Source organism: Athene noctua, chromosome 5, assembly GCF_965140245.1.
Source record: "Athene noctua chromosome 5, bAthNoc1.hap1.1, whole genome shotgun sequence".
Classification (NCBI taxonomy): Eukaryota; Metazoa; Chordata; class Aves; order Strigiformes; family Strigidae; genus Athene; species Athene noctua.
The window spans coordinates 25111562-25121588 of NC_134041.1; the positions used below are offsets into that span (position 1 = coordinate 25111562).

General features: G+C 36.0%; 1 long non-coding RNA gene across 1 annotated transcript; it reads right to left on the reverse strand.

The window, feature by feature from the left end:
• Nucleotides 1-327: 327 nt before the first annotated feature.
• On the reverse strand, nt 328-6768 carry LOC141961361 (uncharacterized). The gene is made up of 4 exons (XR_012633762.1): nt 6646-6768; nt 5124-5231; nt 1037-1093; nt 328-522 (listed from the first exon to the last, which is right to left on the reverse strand). It is a non-coding gene; the product is annotated as an uncharacterized LOC141961361 (long non-coding RNA).
• Nucleotides 6769-10027: the final 3259 nt, after the last annotated feature.

A 10027-nucleotide genomic window follows, 5' to 3' on the forward strand; every position in this document is an offset into this window, starting at 1 on the left:
AATAACTAAAGAAAACTATTATTATGCAAACCACTCCAGCACAAAAGGGTATTACATATCTTGTACAAAAGGGGATTTCTTTAAAAGGCACAGCACATTCAGTGTTTAGGATTTGCAGTTAAAATTCATGGCCTTGCTTGCCAGTATTATCATGCAGCTGGTATTATGCTATTGCTTTACTCTGAGGGGAAAAAAAAATCACAATAAAGATATTCCAATGGGTTTGTATTAATCTGTTGTGTTCTCTTATGTTGCAATATCAGATTTAATGATTTTTGGCATCTCTTCTCTAGCACAAAGGTCACAATAAACACTAGCCAATTGCAAACAGAAAATTTCAAAACTGCACATCCTTTGATTTAAAAAATTATCACTGGAAAATAGTGTTAGGCATTTTTTCAGTGTTGAAAACTGAGACATTTGATAGGATTGATAACAATATTTTTCTCTTATTGAACAGCTACGAGACAGAAGTCCATCTTTCTGTAGGGCAGGCTTCCAACAGAATCTCTTCTACTGGTCCTGTAAAGCAAGGGTTTATTATTTTAATTTTAATTTGAATTCATTTTTTTATCTTTCTAGAATTTATCTCCTGTTTAAATAAAAGCAAAATCAGCTGACCCAAAACATTCCTCATAAGTAAAAGTGTAAATGCATTCTCAGAAATCTTAAGCTCTCTTGGCATGACTATTCAAACACTAATTTGGATGACTAAATTACATCAGTCTTTACAGGGTTAGGTGCTTCCAGTTTCTTCTGTATGCAACCTCAGTTGTATGACTATTGGGAACCATTTTACTAGAGCATCAATGATTTTTCTGAAATTATTTTAAAGGAATGTTTTGCAGAAAACCATGGTAAGTAAGAGAGTACATGTCAAACAGTTTTAGAGGAACAGCTTATACTTTTTTTCATTTGCATATGTCACATTTCTTTCTCTGGCTCTTAGATACATACATCTCTGGGTATCTTCAACCATGTTTTTCAAGTAATTATTTCTGTTTGGTTTTTTTTTTTCTGTTTGTCCCTGCATTACCTGAGCATTGCCATCATAGAGGGCTGAAAGATATGTACTCTGTGGTGATGTTATGTCCTGAAAAACAAAAGAATAGCACAAAATTAACATTTTTGTAAAGGGGGGAGAAGCTATGAAATGGTTCCTTGGAATGAACTGGTACGGAGGTCAGTCTCAGATACTGAACACACTATGGCATCTGAACACTAAAGTCACGCTAGCCCTGGGTGTACAATATTGAGTTAGCGATAGAAAAGAGAGCTTTGGAAAGTTGTATAACAATGCACATATAATTTGAACATACCTTCATTCCTTTACATTAATTGAAAATACAAGAGATGCCACAGTATACTGTCCCAGTCTCACTTGCTTATATACAACTGTTCTTTGTCCTACTTGTTCACTTAACTATAAAGAAACAAATCCTTGCCTCCTTATTCCAAATTTTTAATTACTATGTCTTGCCAAGTATCAGGTATGTTAGGAAAAGTAGTGGTGAAAGAAACCTAATCTCAACCGATGTACTTAAATATATACCAGGATTGGTGTCGAGACAGATGTTAGCATTTGATTATCATTTTGGCCCTAACTTGTATATATATAATCAGTTATTTAAATTTACTACACATGATTAAGCATTCTGATTTTCTTTCTTCTACCATTTTCTCCACTACAAGTTATTAAAAAATATAGTTCCAAATTTATATGTGAAACATACATCAGGAACAGATATGTGCACTTTGTGGTCATCAGTGTGTCTGATGCTTATGCTGTCTACATCACTGCAGCCTGATTAACTGAGGTTCTAGCTTTCAGAAAATGAAGGAAGTAAATCTGTGGGATCAGCAATACAGCTCTGTAGGTAATGTAGTATTTCCCAAAATATTGTGTGCAGCAACAGGGCACAATGACACAGATCTTTTAAAAGAAGCAGGCATAATTATCCCTTTTTTATTGAAGGAAAGATTTGGTCACAGATGCTTGAAGAAGTTCAAGGTATAAAGCAGATTTTTGCACGGCAATACCTACTGTACTACCATGTGGAAAATTTGCACTGCTCGGATGATTTTGATGACTGAAAAATTTTCTCCGTTTGGAAGACTCTTATGAGACAAGCCATCCTGACATTTTACTGGCTTTGGTGGAATGTAGAAGTATATATCTGTCCATAGTGACTCAGAATCCTCCTGGGGTAATACTGGTTTGCTAAGTTTCATGTTGCTCTACTTCCATCATGGCACTCGTAGGATTAGGAGAGCAGGAATTCTGTTTAAGAGGGCAACTGATTCGAAAGCTGTGTTTGTATTCAGAGGGGAATTCTCATACACTGAAATCTGTTTTCTTTCACTGAGGAAAGTCTGAAATGTCATAATTTCCAATAACAAAATTGTATCCTAAATATCTGAATCAGAATAACCAAAAGGTTTCATTTGACTACTCAAATGGTATAATTCTGTGCAAACAATGAAACTACATAATTTGTGGTGTCCTAATATTATTTGTACCTATAACAGTCCTGGAAGATTAACTTTCCCTTGAAATTGACATAAACATTTATTTACATTATGCTGTACTTCTTAAAAAAGCAATAATGTCAGAAAATCAAGCTTTGACTTTGTACTAGTGACACTAGGACAAGTGGTACTACTGACCACTTTGTACAAGTGGCACTCATAGCAGCTCAGAGAAAAGGAGCATATTTGTCTATCTTCTTTTCATGGATTACTGAGTGATCTTCAAAATACTTATTAAACGATCACTTTCAGGATTAATATTTTGGTTATGATACAATGTCTTCCTCTTCATGCTCAACATTCCCAGATCACTCTACTTAACTATTGTCTAATCCACCTTTCCTGACAGAGAAAAGGAACAGACCTACTGGGGGTTGTGCTTCTTCTGCCATGTGCACCCTTGTGTATGGTACAAGCTTCTGAACTTGTGACATTGGCAATGCTGTGTAGAACATCCTATTGGCCTAGCTGGATAGTGCCCATAAACAATCTTGTATAAATACTAGTTTACTCATATTTCCATTTAATATAATATGTTTTTTCCACTTGGCAGCCTTTTTTTAAAAAAAAATATTCTCAATTTTTCTGGAAAAAACAATACAAAATGGAGAAAATGCACTGAACAATACATACTAATTGCTGGCTGTGATTAATTAGCAATTATAAGTCCACACACACACATAGTCTCAATTGCTAGTGAGTAATTTACTTGCATGAATTCAATAAAAGCAGACAGATTTCAAAATACCTTAATTATTATTTTAATTGACAGATGATCTTGTCTCTTGTCATTGTTTTCAAAAACATGTATTTCTTAAACTGAGAAGGGACACAGTGGATCCTGTTATTTAGACTGGTAAGGAACCAGAAGCCTAACCAAAAACCTGTAGCCAATACACAAAATATTTAGTCTTCATTGCTTACATTTTGCTTTCAGGATCCCAAATGCAGTGCTCTGAGTTACCTGGCTGTAGCAAAGGAGAGGATTTATTGCTAATACTTTCAAGAATACTTTAGTTCTAATGACAGGAAGCCAGTCAGGCCCTATGACAGTCTGGATCATTTGCGAAAATATAGCATGATGAATTTCTAAGGAATTAAGTCACAGAGGCTTAATGACATTAAGGTCCTGTATATCTCTGGTAGAAGCGAAGAAGTGAGCTTCTTATGCTACACTGGAAGACTCGCAGTTCTGCCCAATGCAGTCTCATTGTGAGGCCACATGCTTTTACTGCTCCCCTTTAAACTAAATCTGCCTGACTTATTTTTTGCCTCCAAATATCTTTCAAAAAGCTACTTCAGATCTTCTAGGCTGTGTCATTAAAAAAATCTTGTGTATACTCTGTTAATTGTTGTAAGTTCTGCTGAAATGTGAGGGTCAGTTCTTACAAAACAGTATTTGAAGTTACCATACCACAACCTAAAATTGACCAATAGCTTAAAACCAGGGCATGTGAGTGAACTGTATAGTTTTGCCTTCAGTTAAACCATCAGCATGGATTCAGAAGAAGGTTTTAAAATAACACTATCTGAAGAAATAACAGTGTTATGAATCACCTCTTCTTACAAGGCCTTTAGAGGTTCTCTCTTTTCCTGTTTGTAAATCCTTAGTCTTTGCAAGAAAATTTTCTCAGACAGGAAAACAATAACAATTGATTTACATGGACAAAAGCAGCTTTTCTCAGTTTTCAGTCCAGCTTCCTCTGAGATCCCATTGACCTCCAAAGTTCAGCTTCTTCCAAGACAGTTTTCTTTGGGATTAATATAATTCAGCATCAAATCATTGAGGGCTATAGCCATTACCAGTGCTATAACTGGGGCTGTATCAGCATTTCCACATAAACTCTTATTTTCAGAGATTTATAGCTTGGCTACAGAAATACAGTTTTATACTGAAACTTGGCAAAAAAAGCTCGGTCTGGGAGTGATTTTACTTTTTATTTTGAGAAATCTGCACAACTCTGTGGGTGTTTTTAGACTAAAATTCTGAACAAGACCTTGACTTGCTATCTACATCCCATTGGTGCCTTGGAGAAATCCCAGCCTGACTTTCTAAGAGTGTAGATCCACTTCTGATAAGCTATGTAAAGGCAACATAAAAGGGTCTTTTAAAAATGGTTATTCCCTATGTTAAAGATTCCCAAATTGTATCTAGTCACTGCTTCCCTAGAAGACATTTTAATCACTTGAAAATTATATTTTTTTAAGAATTCAGCCAGCCAGACTAATGTGAGACCAACAAAGTACTCTGCACTTTGAGAGTGGGACACTTCAGAGGGGTCTGAATGTTTCTGTTAGCATCTTCATGGGGAGTAACTGAGGAGCCTGCTGGCCTGTCAGCCGTTGGAAATGCTGATGGTTTGGTGGATGAAAACCCTGTATAGAGGAGGCCCAAGAAACACCAAGGTGAGGAGTTTGGGGAAACTCTGCCTTCCTGCTTCTTCAGGATACATGACAGTTTCCTGATAGCTTGGGCTGAGTGCCGGGAGGGACAGGTGAAGGAGAGGAGGCAGGCAACTTTCTCTCCAGCATCCAGAAATAAAATCTTCACCAAAATTAGAGATGCTTAGATCAAAACCAGCAGAAGTACTTACATGCTCTGCTTTGCACAAACCCCTTCAGAAGTGGTTTGGAGGCACCATCTGGAGGAAAAGATGACAGAGACATGCCATGGAGTTTCCAGTTTCCTTTGTAGGTAATTCCTGTAAAGGGATAACATGATCCTGAGTCATTACCACTAGAGATGGGTATATAAACATGACACAACATGCAAACATGTTCAAGGCTACAGGCTACAAATCTAATTGCTTCAAAGAAAAATGTACTCAGCTAAGATGATGACCCAGTGCAATACAATGGTTCCCATGACTACTCTTTCATTCCACAACAGAAATTTGAACAAATCAGTGACAATACCCTGCCCCAACTCCTCTAGAATTGGTTACCAAAACTAAAAATGTCTCACTAGTCTTTCCTCACAAGTATAGGACAATTCCTAATACCTGTGTCCAGCAGCAGGACTACTATCTTTCACTTAGCCAATATAAATAATATCTCTCCCTTGCCATATTAAAGAAAAGACCAAGTCATCCCCTTGTTCTAGACATGTCAGTGATTACCAGAGTTGCTCCTGCAATCCAGACAGATCACCATTAAATTCATTCTGTTCTATTTTCAAGCAGAAATATATTGGTCCCCAACAACAGCAAGGCAACATCCTCTGAAAATGTGTCACTGGTAACCATACACAACTGATGGTGCCACATCTGAGAAGGAAATACCAACCTTCATATTTCTTGAAGTGCTCCATTTGAATCTGATCCAGAAATCTTTTCTGGGAACGGCTCATTATAACTAGACAACTTCAGTCCAAACTCTGAAACTTCTTTCGAGGGCATAATGGCAGGGGAATCTCACAGACAGGATTAGGAGGAAGATAATGAGGTAGTTTTGCAGATGTCTAAAGAACTCTTTCCCAGTTTAGGGAATGGTATGGGATAAAGCTTGAAACTGAGTGAAAGTCTAAGAAGTAGATGGAGGAGGCTGGCATCATGAGCTAATCAGTGAAAGAAGTGATTTCTGATCCTGAATGAGAGATGATAGATAGGATGAGGTGAAGCTGTGAATGGCTCTGAAAGTGAAGACAAGCTGCTTGTATCTGATAGAAAAGAAGTGTTATATTTGACAGTCAAAGTGATGGGTAGGAAAGTGATTTCTGCAGTGCTTTTCTGTATAGAATCACACTGGCAAAATTGCATTTGTCAAAAGCAGAGGAATGGATACTGCAATAATCAACAGAGCTTGGTGATAATTTACATATATATTAATTCTTGCATAATAATAATAATCACTGAGTAAATTCTATAACTCACCTCCATAAAGAATTCTTTTTAACAATTTTTTGAAACTTACACTAAAGCATGTTGCATAGGAAAGTGGGCATTTTGTTGGATATTTTTAACAAGATTTGTTTCATGTCAGCATTTTCACTACAACATTCTTGTAAAATTTCTAGTTTTATAAAAGGAAAAATTACATGCTTAACTAACAATCCTTTTTACATGCATCTTCTTTTTTGTTTGTTTTTGGCTAAAGCTTTTCATTTAAATACAGTACCTGAGGGCATTCAATACTCATATCCATGACAATTACATAACGTCTTAGCTGGTGGTCTTGGTTTATTCCTCTCTGGGCTCTGGCAGCAGGAGAGACGTTGTCCATTATAACTTGGAGGCGACTCTGGAAAGTCAGTGTGCTGGATAACACAGACATCAAGTCACTAAACATACCACCTCCTAGACATACAGATTTAACAGCACTTCTCCACTTTGTTTGGAACAGTATTACATTATAGTGGTTCTGGCTGTAATACATAATAAATTCATTTTATTCCCTATTGTATCATATCCTTCATTTCCCCCATGCAGAGACTGACTGCTGCATACACATTCTTCCAGGGCAAGGCTTTTCCTATTAATAGACAACTTGGCTTCACACGCTGAGATGAACGAACAAGGTTTCGGGTGCCTGCCTAATTTAAGCGGACCATATGTCATAAGCTATGGTATCCTGTTAGTAGAGAATAAAATAAAGCAAGATTGAGAGGAAAAATAGCTTCCTACCATTAGCTGAACTCTCAGACTCATATTTTCACAGATGTTTATTTAAGTGTTCTCAGAACTATTTACTTATTCTGTGCATCACATGAAGTTATGCATATTTCTAATGTACTCTTAATGGGGGTGCTGTCTCAGGAACAGAACATCTGAACATTACCACAATGCAGGTAATAAGATACTGATCCTGAGCTTTTTCCTTTTCTTTTTTTTTTTTTTTTTTCCTCCCTGGAACTGCCTTCAAAGGGTGGCCAGCTTCACATTTTTCTGTTTTGGCTTTCCAACTTGTAAAAACTGGAGTACAGTTGTTTACTATTTATTTAGTGTCCCATGATTGTAAGATACTGCAAACTTTTCTTTACTAATATAAAATACACTAGTGGATGAATGTTATTTTTTTTAAAGCAAATTATATTAATTACTGTTATTGTTTAACCAGCCCATCTCTGCTGCACATTTGAAAAAAATGTGCTCTTTCAGACTATTTGAGAGATTATATAATCATAATTTCTCACAAATATTTGACTCATTAGAGTTAGCAATCATATTTCCTTGGCAAGTTGTCCAGTGCTGGGTGGAAAGAGAGTCAGGGAACTAGAAAATGTAAAAATCATCATTTCCATTTACTTCCTCCTACTCATCCAATGTGTTTCTACTGTATTTTTTCCTTCTTTGCTTTGTCTTTCTCTATATATCTCTTGAAAAGTAACATTGCCAGATCAGTTCATTCAGGTTAGGGAATGCGTAAGACCATGATCAGCTGGCAGACATACATGCTTGCACTTAGGATTTTAGCACGTGCTGCTCTGTACTTCCAGCATAAGTCCAACTTCCATTCTCTTATGATCCAAATTGGCAGTCAGAGGTTTATGTTGGTATGAAAAACAGAAAAGGAATAAATTTGACAGCTAGCATAACTTACAACTTCATTGTTTTCTTCTTACACTACTTGTGACCAAAAGCAGCAGAAGAAAAGATTCAGTGTCTGAAATGAAAGAGAAAAGTCTTTGGAGAAGAAAATCTTTGGAGAGAAAAATTTGTTGGGAATGAGGAGGAATTTTGTGTGCATTTTTAACCAGTGATCATTTGTATTATCTGTAATACTGCAGTATTGCCTACAGTTCAGATACTCAAAAAGCAGAAATTAATAAAATGTAACAGATAAAAGCCACACATGGGGGAAAAATGTCTTTACAATCAATTATTCACATTTGCAAATACTATAGTCACCCCTCACCTTTCTTTTCTACTTAATTTAGTTAGTAACTTAGGCTCAAAGGTCATGTCTAAAGTTAAAAGAGAACAGCAGCTATGGCAATAAGGAATAAGGTTGATTTAAATCAACAGCAAAAGTTACACAATACAAAGCTCTATGAGGTGACACATGTCATAGAGGAAACCATCCATAGCCCCAGTCTGATAAACCCTTTGGTGCTTTATGCCTGTAGGAGATATTCATGAGGACCAAACCCATATCTGTGTGGTATCTAAGAGGAATAAGAAAATTTGAAACATCACCTCTGGTTGCAAATTAGACGGATTTGTCAATGCTGCCATGTTTCATGGTAATGCATCACCCTACTGCAATTATCTGTGAATTCCTGGTCATTTGGCTGTTTGGCAATCCACCAAAGAGGTGGATTCACCCTATATTTCAAGCAGAGTTAAGGGCCAAAAGACTGACTCTTTGCAGGCATATTAATCTGTGGCATGTATGTTCATCTGCATGTGTGCCGTGAATCCTGTGTATTTGGGCCACACTGTCTGTAATTTTTGCAAAAAGGAAGCTAGGTATTTTAGTATTTCAGTTTTAAAATATCAAGAAAAAGACTTTATGTTTTCTCTTTTACTTAGACTAGTGGAGATGTAATTTAGGGAAACGTTGGCACATGTCACTGACCACATTTTAGAATTTTCCTTAGGAGTCTAGCAAACAACGGCCTGGAGTTGCATTGCTGAATTTGCTTCTGCTTACTCAATGCAAAAGAAAAACTGAACAGTCAGGCTTTGACTAACTGTGTGTTCCCTTTGAAGAAGGAATTGTGATTGTTGGCAGAGGAAGGAAGGAGCTAGGACAAAACAAGGGAAGGAAGAAGTTGTTTTTTTCTTTCCACTAGCCAGCTCCTTAATTCTTGCTGCCAAGATAACTCTAATTTACAAGATAAACATAAATCTATTTTTATATTATTTAAATTTAATTTAAATTACAGAAAATTACATGTCTTTTGGGTTGAAATCTTTGAGTATTCAGAGAAGGGAAAATGAGGGAAACATGCATATGAGACAAAGGTAATTTTGGTATCACCAGAAAATAGCCTCAGTCAGAAAGAAAAAAGTTTCTGTTCATGTTTAACATATTTTTAACTCAGTACATATTTCTTTCCTTTTTAATGCTTTCCCTTATTACAGAGATATGGTCAGAGATCTAAAAATACTTAGGTGTTTCAATCTCTAAATATTTAAATGTATCCAAAAAATGTATCCTTGAAAATCAAAAGTGAAGAAGGCCTCCCCATAGTCCTTCTTGAATAATTTATTTTGGATATAACTAGGGCCAACAGATGTCAAAATAAAATAATTATCCTAAGAAATCTGTTAAATATCCTAATTATTTAATGTAATGTCTCTTAAGACTCATAATGATAGTATAAATGTTAATGTTATGAGCTAAAGTGTGAGGGCCTTTTCTGCAGCAACACTTACTATCCCAGCTATTATAAACAAATTTTGAATATATCAATACTATTTTCTAATGCCCAGTTGAAAGATATGTATACTTCTTTAATTAATAAAAAAGTAATTAGACAGGGACACCCCACTACAAAACTTAACCACTTAATTGTAACTCATTAAAAGAATTAATTATTTATGCAACATTCCCA